The following is a 12,249-nucleotide window of genomic DNA, read 5'->3' on the forward strand; positions in this document are numbered from 1 at the left end:
AAGTTTTCTCATTTTGACATAAAAACGAAATGAGACAAGACAGAAAAGTAAAGAAATGTCCTTCCATTTTCTCTGTCTTTCGAAACAGGGTCTCCCTATGTAACCCAGGTGGGATTTGAACTTCTGGCCTCAAGGAATCCTCTCCAGTAACTGAGACTACAGGCAGAAACCACCATGCCTAGCTCTGTCTTTCCATTTATTTATACCTTAATCTAATTGGTATTGCACCTTTATGGATGTGTTGATTTTTATGATTGGGCTCATGAAAAAAAAGATCCTTAATACAAAAACAATGGTTTCACCGAGCCACCGATCCGTCACTTTGCCCAGGTTTCTTTCTGGGGAGCAAAATTTCCTTGGGTAAACGGACAATGTGACTTGACACAAAATACTAATTCTCCAGTAAATTAATGGCGACTGTCTGTTTCCTGCCTGCCAACTGCTTATGGAGGAAAGGACAGCTAGTCAGCAGCAAAGATCTATCGTGACAGACTCCTGTATGCTATTTTCTTTTTCAATACTAGATCATTTTTCCATGATGCAGATTAAAAAGAAGAGCAGGAAGAGTTGAAGCAAACTGATTATACAACAGAGGATCCCAGCTCAGGGCTCCAGGTGAAAGCTGGAAAAAAATGTAATATCTCTGCCAAAAGGCCCTGTAGAGAAATTCCTTTGAGAACCCAAATTTGGCAAAAGCTTCCACGCTGTAAACATCACCATAGCTAGGTTTCTGATTTCATTTTCTCCTGAAACGATATGGGAGGTAGCTTGACTCTGGCATGAGTTTAAGAATAATAAGAAGTGGTAAATACTAACCTTACAATCTAATTTTTAGTTGCTTCGAGACCTTGCATAATCTGTGTGCTTTCCTTCTCTGACCATGTAAATAACGTTTCAACACGTATAAGGATTGGATTTGGCCCAAGAGCTACCTGGAGGAGTGGCATGTAAGTTTTATTTTAGAAAATGGATAAAGTTTTTACAAAGAATTCTATTAACCAAACGTCTAGATAAATAGTTTGTAATAAAGACGAGGAGGAAATTAATATCATCTCTTTTTGTCTTTCAGAAATGTCCTTTGCTTTGCCAAACCAAATAGGGTCTAATTTTGAAATTAGTAAAGAATGGTGTCCCTGATCTGTATGCTTTTAAGGAGAAGAGGCCAAGACTTTTGGTGGTGGTGTTTTTGCTTTATGTTTCAAAATCGTGGACTAATAAAATTTTGATATTTATCTGTAAGAAATTTGGTAGCAGAAAGAAAGATGAATAGTGAACACGCAGCAAAAAACAGACCCAAGGCATTGTATGACTCGTAGAGAAGCAAACTTTCACATCAAAGAATTTCTCCTATAATCCCAGCACTTTGGGAGGCCGAGGTGAGAGGATTGCCCGAGCCCACTGGTTCGAGACCCACCTGGGCAACTTGGTGAGACCTCATCTCTACAATAAATCAAAAAATTAGCTGGGCATGGTGGCACGTGCCTGTAGTTCCAGCTACTTGGAAGGCTGAGGCGGAAGGTTCGTCTGAGCCCAGCAGGTCGAGGTTGCAGTGGCCGTGAGCATGCCACTGCACTCCAGCCTGGGTGACACAGTGAGACTCCAACTCAAAAATAAAAAAAATAAATAAAAAGAAAGAATTTCTGCTTCAAGAAGTGGAAGATATGAGAGAGAGAGTGAGAGAGGTGTGGCCTTTAGCGTCAGCTGGACCTGAGTTCAAATCCCAATCCAGCCATTCACAAGCTGGGTGACTTGGGATACCTTTCTTAACTTCCCTGAACCTCAGTTCCTGGACTGGGATACCTCTCTTAACTTCTCTCAACTTCAGTTTCTGAAAATTGGGCATAGCAATCATCATAATCCTGCCTTTGCGGTCTGACAAGAGTGTGTCTGTGGAACGCACTAGCTAATGACTCATTACATAGTTGGCACTCGCTGTCATGCACATTCTGTCCTGGGACGTGACTGTTGCCCTGGAAGTGCCAGCAGTCTTGTTGGGGTACAGAGGCACACAAACACTTTTCAGTGCCCGTTCTGCACTTCCAGCAACTCACGGGGTATTTCTATTTGGATATTTCGCTCCCGATTGAAAGTGTATGACACAGAGCTCCCCTTGGGCCTTCAGGACTTGCTAGTTTCTGTTCAAGTTCTGCTAGTTCCTCTCTCTTTCTCAGTCACTCTGGATCGGGCCTGTCTTGCAGAGTCTCCTCGCTGAGTCCAGCTGACCCTTTCCCTGCGGACTCCGAGGTCCCCGTCCACCCTAGCAGCCTCTGAGCTGCTCACCCCTCGCGCCAGTTCCTGCCTTGGCCGTCTGACCTTTTCTAGGTATCTGACCTCCCCAGACCCACCGGCCTGCAACCACCGCCTTTCAGTCTGTCCTGGGAAGACAGTACGAGGCAGAGGCCAACCTCATCCCTGAAGTTGTCAAAATCGGCCTGTGAGTCAGGCTCGGTGGCTCAGCCTGTAATCTCAGCACTTTGGGAGGCTGAGGTGAGTGGGTTGCCTGAGCCCGCGGGTTCAAGACCCGCCTGGGCAACTTGGCGAGACCTCATCTTTACAATAAAATTTAAAAAATTAGCCAGGCGTGGTAGCGTGCGTCTGTAGTTTTGGCTACTCGGAAGGCTGAGGCGGAAGAATCGCCAGAGCCCAGCTGGTTGAGGCTGAGGTGACCGGGAGCAGCCACTGCACTCCAGTCTGGGCGACAGAGTGAGACTCCAACTCAAAAAAAAAAAAAATCTGCCCGTGACCCGCCCCCTGAGGCTAACTTGCTCAACTCCTTTCTGTTCCTTTAGGACAGACAAACGGACTGTCCTTCGAAGCCACCCCATGAACACCCTCTGCTAGCTTCTGGCCACACCCCTCTAGTTGTGTGTGACCACCCACAGAGGCCCCTCTTAAGGCAGAGCCCCTCCTTGAAGCCTTCACTCTCTCCAGCCCTGTCCCTCCCTTACTCCCTGCCGCACTGCTGGCCTCTCTCCTGTGGCTTCCAATGGCTGATAATCTTGCCCGGGACAAGGTCTCATCTCCAGGGCAAGTACGGATTCCCCAAGGGTGATTTGTATGCCAAGGCTCTGTAGCTTCCAGCAGGCCTGGAACCATAAGCATCAAACAAGGATGGGCTGAAGATCACACAACCCATAAGAGCGCTGTGAACCTGGGACTGGACTCTTACAGGCACACACCTGGCACTGCCCCCACGCCCTAATGCAGCCTTAGATTAGTGACCCGCGGGCCGAGCGCAAGCAGCTCAGAGCTACTAGAAACTCCGATCATACCCAGTTCTGAGCCTTTGCACTGAGACCCAGGACTGGTCCAGTCAGCTCACCCACTCCCCAACTCCCCAGGTGAGAGAACCAGTGTCGCTTTTGTTATTTAAGTGTCTGGAGTCCATTCAGGTGTGGTGGTTTAGGGTGCAATCCTAGCACTTTGGGAGGCCCAGCCAAGAGGATTGCTCGAGCCCAGGAATTCAGAACCAGCTTGGGCAATGTAGCAAGACACTGTCTCTAGAACAAAAAATTAGCCGGGCATAGTAGCGTACACCTGTAGCCTCAGCTACTCAGGAGGCTGAGCGGGGAAGGATCATGTGAGCACAGGAGGTCGAGGTTGGGATTAGCTCTGATCGTGCTACTACCCTCCAGCCTGGGCAACAGAGTAAGACCCCAACTTAAAAAAAAGCCAGATCCTTCTCCCCGTCCCTCCCATCATATTCACTTCTGAACTTCTCCCTTTAGCCTTTGAATCCAGTAGCAGCTGCCCATTCAGGGTAAGGAAGCCATTCATTGGCAACCATATAGTTTTCCTGAAATGCTTCTTCTGGCAGCCCCAACAGTCACGACTGGGTCTACAGTTGCCTTGGACTGTCAGTTGACCGTTTAAATGCAGCCTCTTCTAGCAGGAATAGGAAGGAAGGAAGGAAGGAAGGAAGGAAGGAAGGAAGGAAGGAAGGAAGGAAGGAAGGAAGCCCAAATACTAAATTACAAAAAGTTAGCTTTTTAAAATCAGCTCAGTGCCAATGCACTTCCATCCAAAATCGAGATTTGAGATCCCAAAGCACATGAAATACCTTAGGGAGTTCTAGCTTTGGGCTTTTCTCTTTACCCCAAAGCAGAGGTAAGGGCAAAGATCGGATGCCCAGGAAGGCTGCAGATGTGCAGGGTAGTTCTCTTTATCGAAGCCCAATCAAGAGCACAGACGCAGCCTTTCCCTAGGCACCCCTCCCCACAGACAGCCGTTTGGACATCTTGTAACCTGAAACATGGACTTGCAAGCCATCGAGAGGGTACCAGTGACAGTCAGCTACACAAAGAATTTGCCCCCAAATATTTGTCAGCGCCCTGCCATGGCTGCTTCCATTTATAGCTTATAAACAGTTATTAACTGGCTCCTCGCATCTGATAACCAGCCCCTGAACAGGTGGTGGGAGCAGTGGGTGACCGCGGGCCTCCCTGGGAGGTGCTACGTGCTTGCCCGTGGGTGGTCTTCCTGCCCCAAGTCCAGTGCCCACACGAGGAGACGTCGTCAAAAGCCTCCAATTTAGGAGATAACAGTGTGTGTTGTCTGTTTGTGTAAAGTCCTGTCCAAGCTACAGCTGGCTTTGCTTTCTGGCCAGCAAACATTGCCAAGAAGGGTTGAAAGTTCAGCGTCATCCATCCCCCGCCCTACACCCCCAAACACAATCCCTTCCCCTTCCCCCTTCTGGTCTTGGACAAACAGGCCTCTGGGCTCATGTTCCACGGCTCCTTTAGGAGAGCTGGTGAGAACTGAAATCGTTGCTCTTGCTGGGGCTTTGCTCGAACCCCAGCCGGAGGGGTACACCCGGTCAGAGGGAGGGAGTGTTTTTAGGGCTTTGGTTCTCTGTGATTTTGTTCTTTGCTAAAAACAGCTTTGCAGGTCCCACAATTTGCTTTTCTCAGAAACAGTTCCCGGTGCGACAGACCACAGGGACATCAGACCTTGCTTCCCTTGGCGTTTCTGAAAGACAGACCACAGGAAAAATAGATGTTAGGCCAGGGTTTCTTAATCTCAGCAATATTGACATTTGGGCCAGATGCGTCTTTGTTGTGGGGGGCTGTCCTTGCATTTTAGATTTATCATCATCCCTGACCTTCACCCACTGGATGCTAGTGGCTACCCTTTCTTCAGCTGTGATAAACAAAAAACGTCTCCAGAACATTGCCTGGGGATCAAAACCATCCCCAGTTAAGAACCACTGGGCTGGCTGGGAAAAGTAGCTCATGCCTGTAATTCCAGCACTTGGTAGGATTGGTTGAGCCTAGGAGTTTGAGGCCGGACTAGGCAATATAGCGAGTCCTTTTCTCTGCTAAAAATGAACAAAAAATAAGCCAGGTGTGCTGGTGTGTGCCTGTAGTTCCAGCTCAGGAGGCTAAAAGATTGCCTGAGCTCAGGAGGTTGAGGCTGTGGTGAGCTGTGATCATACCACTGCCCTCCAGCCTGGGTGACAGAGCAAAACCCTGACTCAAACAAAAAAGAAAGAAAAGGGGGAAAAAAAAACACAGAAAGGGTGAGAATCACTGTGTTGAGTCTATGACAAATATAAATTAACTAAAAAACAATGTGCCGAACTACCCTTATAGGACAGTGGAGATTTTACAACACTAAAGTCATCTACTAACACAGTGTAGGCTAGAACCTCAGTAAATATTTATTAATTAAGAAACTTCTGATTAAATTGTCTCTTGGGGAAAAATGATAGCCAATGGGTGAACCAAAAACTAAGCAAGTCCTTAAAATAAAATTTGAAAAAAAAATTTTTTATTGGGATTGTGATACAACATTTTTAAAAGACTATGGTGATGATGACGTGATTAGTTGAAATGAAGATAATTGCTAACAGTTTTGAGTGCTTTTTATGGGAAAGGCACTGTGCTAAAATATGTTAGTTCTTTAATCCTAGCAGACATATAGGAGGCAGGTCCTGTTGTCGCCTCCATTTTACAAATGGAGGGTCATGGTCCGGTCCAAAACAGTTTCCCAAAGTACTTTCCAGAAGGTTCTCTGGCTAGAAATCATCCCCCATTCTCTGAATTCAAAAAACGAGTTGAAGAGTCAGAAAGTATTCAGATAATGAGCATTCTAGACTAGGCTTTGAAAGTCCTAAACTCAAAAATAATAGTAATGATAACAATAACAGCTACTGGTCAGTGGCTCCATGCCAGGTATGTCACTTTCTCTCGTCTAGCCCTCATGGTTATCCTGAAGGTGACATCACCTCTTCCACAGTTAAAGAAACGGTGAGGTGAAGGCACTTGCTTAAGGTCACATGGCAGAGCAGAATTTCAACCCAGCCATTCTGGCTCCAGAGCCCAGGAGCCAGACACTTCTGCTCCAGGAACATCCATTAGCACAGGGAAAACAGGATGCGTTTTCCACGTTTCCTTGGATGACAGGTTCCCAGGCTGCCCGGCTCCACCCGAGAAGACTTGTCGTCCCTCTGACTCCTCCTGAGCCTGACTTAGCACCAGGCGTCTCAGGTGGGACCCCGGAGCCCACGCCGGACATGGTGTCTCCATGCGTCTTCTTCCCGTGGTGTCTCCTTCCTCATCCATTGCCCTCCGCTCCCCCTCCTCTCTTCTGTTTCAAGACTTGCCACGCCAGGAAAGGGCAGGAAGGTACCTCTATCCTTCGGCTGGAGTCATCGGGCCTGATGCTCATGGGGGCTTCCCTGTCGTGTGTGCCTGGAACTCGCGACAGAGCAGCTGAAATGGCCCATGTGTGAGCAGCACCTCTTCCTAGAAGGTCATGGGAAGACTGTTTGTCCACCAGTAGCCTGAACAACCCTCGTGGGCCTGGCCCTCAGTGACCTTGACTCTCCACTCAAGGCTGGCTGATGGGGCTGTTACCCACTGAACTGTCTCTTGGAAGAGATCCCGACCGTGCCAGGTCTCACGTTTCTGCTTGAGTTGTTCCACTCAAAGGACCCTTCCACCCTCTAGGGCAGCCACGCCCCTCCTGGACAGTCCTACGTGTCGGGACATTCCTTCTCAGAGGTTGGCTACAGACCTGCCTCCCTGAAGCTCCATCACTGGTTCAAGTTCTGCTGCTCAAAAATGCTGCAACTTTCCTCTTCCAAGACTTGAGTGAGGGAGCTGCGTGAAGAGAAGCACATGGACTCAGGGATGTTACCTAAATGGGATACCACCCCTTCTACCCACCGCGTGAACGAGGGTGAGCTCTTCTGTAAGATGGAGATACGCTTGAAGATTATCGTAAGGATGATCAATCGTGTTCGTGTGATGTCTGACATGGGGGTTCCCCACCTGCCTCTGTTCTCAGCGCATCTGAAGATACTGTTATTTTCTCGGCACACCCAAGGGAATGAACAGGATATCAGCAAGTTTTCTAAAGAATGTGATTTGGAAAGTTGGATAAACACCTTTTCTTCATTACTGTCGGCTTACTGTGACTACCCACCCTACCTGACAGCACTAATCAGTCGGGTCCTCCTTTCTTTTTTTTTTTTTGAGTCGGAATCTCACTCTGTCGCCCAGACTGGAGTGCAGTGGCCGCTCCCGGCCACCGCAGCCTCGACCTGCTGGGCTCTGGTGATCCTTCCGCCTCAGCCTTCCAAGTAGCTGGAAGTACAGGCGCGCGCTACCACGCCTGGCTGATTTTTTGATTTATTGTAGAGATGAGGTCTTGCCAAGTTGCCCAGGCAGGACTCGAACCCGCGGGCTCAAGCAATCCACTCACCTCAGCCTCCCAAAGCGCGGGATTACAGGCTGAGCCACCGAGCCTGGCGGGTCCTCCTCTCAGTACCATCCTTCTTTCATTCCATCTAGCAACTCAGTCTAGGGAGGCTGTCACCCCCTCTTCCCCCCCCAGTGCCACTGCCCACCAGGTCCAGCTTAACATCCTGCTTCACAGACATTACTGCAGGAGCAGACACATGTCTTCAGGTGCAGAGAGAATACATCCACCCACGCTGGGCAGAACCTGGCAGGATTGTCCACAGCCTGTCCAAAGGAACAAAAAATGACAACTACCGCCTTATGAATGAGAGTCTGGTTTCAGTTTCTTCTTTTCTAGGCTGAAAAATGCACAGGTCTTTGAACTTCTCTCTGTAGACCTGGTCTTTGAGTCTGTCACGTCGTCACGACCAACAGCCCAAGGACACTCGGCTCACAGGGGTTCGGGCTGGGTCGGCACCGGATATCGAGGCCCTCGCACGATTTCATTCATCCACGAAACAGACATTTACCAAATGCCCACATGGGCCCCCAGAACACAAAAGTGTATCAAACTCCCCTCCTTCTCTCAGGAAACTGCAGTTCCCTCATTGACGCTGTTGATTTTGAAGTTCAGCAAAGGTAGTGGTTTCTGCACTTGGGTGTGTAAAACAAACGACCTTGAAGTCAAGGAACGTAATTGTTCAAAGCAAATATAGGCCTTACATGCCCTTGAGGGTGGAAGACTAGATGGATGTGTGGCCTTGACCTATCACGCAGCTTCTGGGACTCCTGTATCCACCTCCTAAGTGGGCCATGAGCACTCAACTGCTCACTTGAAAGGCTTCATTGAGAACCAAATAAAATAATATCAATGAAATTTTGTAATTTTTTTTAAAAAAGCATCTCATACAATTTTTCTTTGCAAAAGGAAATGTTTTCAATAGTCTCTCTTAGGTCGTTTTCAGCCTACATTCACTGTAATCGCGGGCCGACTGGGCCAGGCGGTTGCAGCCAGGCTTGGGGAGCACACTATGTCATTTGGCAGCTGCCTGCGACTACCAAGCCTTAGAGATTTCTCCAAATGGGGAGAGATGATAAGCGGTAGCAGACCCAGGGTGAAGCTTGGGGGTGGTCCAGCCCAAAACACAGAGGGATGGCTTGTGTGAGAGATGTTAAAAACAGCCATAAAACCCACCAAAGGGTCTGCTTTTTATTTTCACCACGCGTGGGCATTTAAAACAACGCCAGCGACGAACACTTCCTCCTTGGCAAAAAAATCCTTTTCTTGGTCTCGGTTCTAAACAATTGCTGGGATGTCTATTGAGTTTAAGTGATGTAGACGCAAGCTTCAAATCAGCAGATTTTAAGGACCTATCCTTTAATAACATTACATTCTCCCCAAGCTTAACTTGGAGCACTCTCATTTATGCAGGCCCCCCCAACACGTGCGGGCTCAGCTACCCGTTTTGAAGCTACGTCCTAAAGGTCCGGAATCGCTTGCGTTTGCTCACAGAGCAGGTAAAGTCTACAGCCCCTGCCATATTGCATGTTCCTGCATTTCAGCAGCAGATCAGAATGAAACAGTGATAGCACGGTGAATTGTGGAAACAAAGAACCAGAACGGCAGTGATTTAATTCTGTCACTGCAGGCCACCATTCTGAGTTTTTATTTGTGTTAAAACCTTAAAATAGCTGGTCGTGGTGGCTCACACCTGTAATCCCCGCACTTTGGGAGACTGAGGTGAGAGGATTGCCTGAGCCCAGGAGTTGAGACCAGCCTGGGCAACATGGTGAGGTCTTGTCTCTCCAATAAAATTGGCTGAGCAAGGTGGCATGTGCCTGTAGTCCTAGGTACTTGGGAGGTTGAGATAGAAGGATTGCCTGAGTCCCACAGGTTGAGGCTGTGGTAGCCATGCACTCCAGCTAACTCCGACTCAAAAACAAAAACTTAAAATATAGTGAGACATGTTACAAACTGTGAGGGAAATGCCTTTTCAGGAAGTGTAGATTTTACTTCATACTTGAAATAGTTTACTGAATCGTGTCTTTCAGTTGAAATGTATTTTCTTTTCTAAATTATTGTTTTCAGTCGAAAGGCTAAGTCAAGTAGAGAATGATTATTCATGGTTATTACCCGAAAATAATATTGCAGAGGAGAATATAAAAAAATGGATCCTGCTCTGAGAGTCAAGTACATCACTGATCATGGGAATGATGTTTATTTTTCTCTATTCTCTCCGTGACTAATCAAACTTGGAAGAGCAGATTGGAGGAAATGGCCAATCTTCTTCAGGTCTCAAACATTCTGAACCCCATTGGAGAGCCACAGGAGGCATTTGAGGAGGGATCCAGAAAATCCTGGAATTTATTTATAAAATATCGTGTATTTTATTGTTACATGTTTAAATTTCAGTCACCTTCAAAGTACTCTCTGTTTGACGCAATATGCCCATAGAGACATTTTTTCCGCTGCTCAAAACAGTTTTGGAACTCATCAATTTTGATGCCTTTTCCTGCTTCTGCTGGGTCTTTTTTTTTTTTTTTTTTTCACCTCTTCCACATTGGTAAAACATTTCCCTTGGAAGACTTCTTTCATCCGGGAAATGTTGCTGGGGTGAGATGGGGTGAATCAGGAGGGTGGGACGTGAGAGTCATGACATTTTTGGTGAAAAACTGCTGAACACTCAGCAGCACGGTGTGGGCAGGTGTAGTTTGGGCAGATGCGGTGTCATGGTGAAAGAATCAGTCACCTGTTTGCCACAACTCAGAACGTTTCTTCCACAGTGCAGGCTCTCACAATGCTAGCTGGCATACACCGATGCTGATGGGTTCCTGGAACTCACACCTAGTGGGGGAAGCCTGTACTACCAGGGGTCTGCCCTCCCAAAAAACAAATCCAGTCTTTTGGGGGTCCCCCTTCATACAGCAATTCGCTTACTTATTTCTAATCAGCAACAGAGGAAGAATGGGAATAACTGACTCCTTCATTCATTCATTCAACAAACCTTCCAGGAGTGCTTAAAGACACGGTTCTCGGAGTTGGGGACATAAATCTCTTGCCTCGTGGAACTCCCGTTCTAGCTTGGGGTTCGAGGAATCGGGCAATGAACAGGTAAAGTGTACAGCAGGGCAGGAGGTGGTGAGTATCACGGAGACCAGCTGAGCAGGGAGCAAAAGCCTGGGGTGGGAGCCTGTGAAGAACCTTCCCAAACTGAGGGAGGTGAGAAGCAGTGGAAGGTTTGTTCCAGAGGAATGGCAGGTTTTCAGACTGGTCTGTGGTTCGGTGATCAGATCACAAGGAGGTAGGCGTACTATAGCCTGCTGGCCAAATCTGACTTGTTAATTGATTTTGTACAGCCTGAGAGACAAGGACGATTTTTATGTTTTTGACTAGTTGCTAAGACATCAGAAAGGAGTCATGTTTTATGGTACATGAAAATCATGTGAAATTCGGACAACCCCTTTGAGTCCCCTCCCACTGTGGGAACGTTTCTGTCCTCACAATAAATCCTGCTTAAAAAAAAAAAAAGAAAAAAGAAAATTATGTGAAATTCAAATCTCAGTGTCCATTTGCTTATTTATTATCTGCAGTTGTTTATATGCCACAAAGACAAAGTTGAATAATTATGACAGACACCATCAGGCTGGCAAATCTAAAATACTTACCATCTGGCCCTTCAAAGAAAAAAAGCTGACCTACTCCTAGATTAGCACATGGAGGAATGAAGGCAGGAGAAAGGAGACAATCCAGGTGAGAGATGGCGGTGGCTTGGTCCAGCATATAGCAGAGGAAGTGATGAAAGTGGTTAGATTTTGGACATAGAGATGGTCTCCGACCTATGATGATGAGACTTATGATTTATCGACTTTACAGTGGTGCAAAAGAGATATGCATTCACTAGGAACCGTACTTGGAATTTTGAATCTTGGTCTTTTTCTAGGCTGGTGATATGTGATTGGATACTCTCTCTGGATGCAACCAGACCTGACAACGTCCCCATCGCCCAGCCATTAATTTTTGTTCAATGCTTTAAATGTTCTTCAGGCCCAGGGCACGTTCAGCCGTGTATGTCAGTGCTTGTATAACCACTGTGTTCTACACTTTCAGTGCCGTAATCACTCGATTACATGAGATATTCAACACTTTATTACCAAATAGGTTTGTGTTAGATAGTTTTGCCAAGGTAGGCTATGCTGAGCTGTGATGTTTGGCAGGTTGGATATATGACACGCATTTTTGACTTACGATGTTTTCAACTTACTGTGGGTTATTGGGATACAATCTCATTGTAAATCGAGAAACACCTGTATGTTGATGGTAGAGGCATCAGGATTCACTGATGAATCCAGTACAGTATGTGAGAGCAAGAATGAGGCCAAGTGTGGGGCCAAGGATGCAGCCTTTGCAATTGGACATTGGGGATTGCTGTTTACTCAGATGTGGAAACTTCGGGAGAAGTAGGGTTTTGTGGGGGAGGAGATCAAGAGTTCTGTGGGATCATGTCATAGTCTTGTCTTAGTAGTGAATGTTGGATATTCTTTTTCCTATTAATTGACTGCAGCT

This window comes from Carlito syrichta, unplaced genomic scaffold (genome assembly GCF_000164805.1).
Source record: "Carlito syrichta isolate Samal-C Ts95f unplaced genomic scaffold, Tarsius_syrichta-2.0.1 Scaffold78061, whole genome shotgun sequence".
In the NCBI taxonomy this organism is placed as follows: domain Eukaryota; kingdom Metazoa; phylum Chordata; class Mammalia; order Primates; family Tarsiidae; genus Carlito; species Carlito syrichta.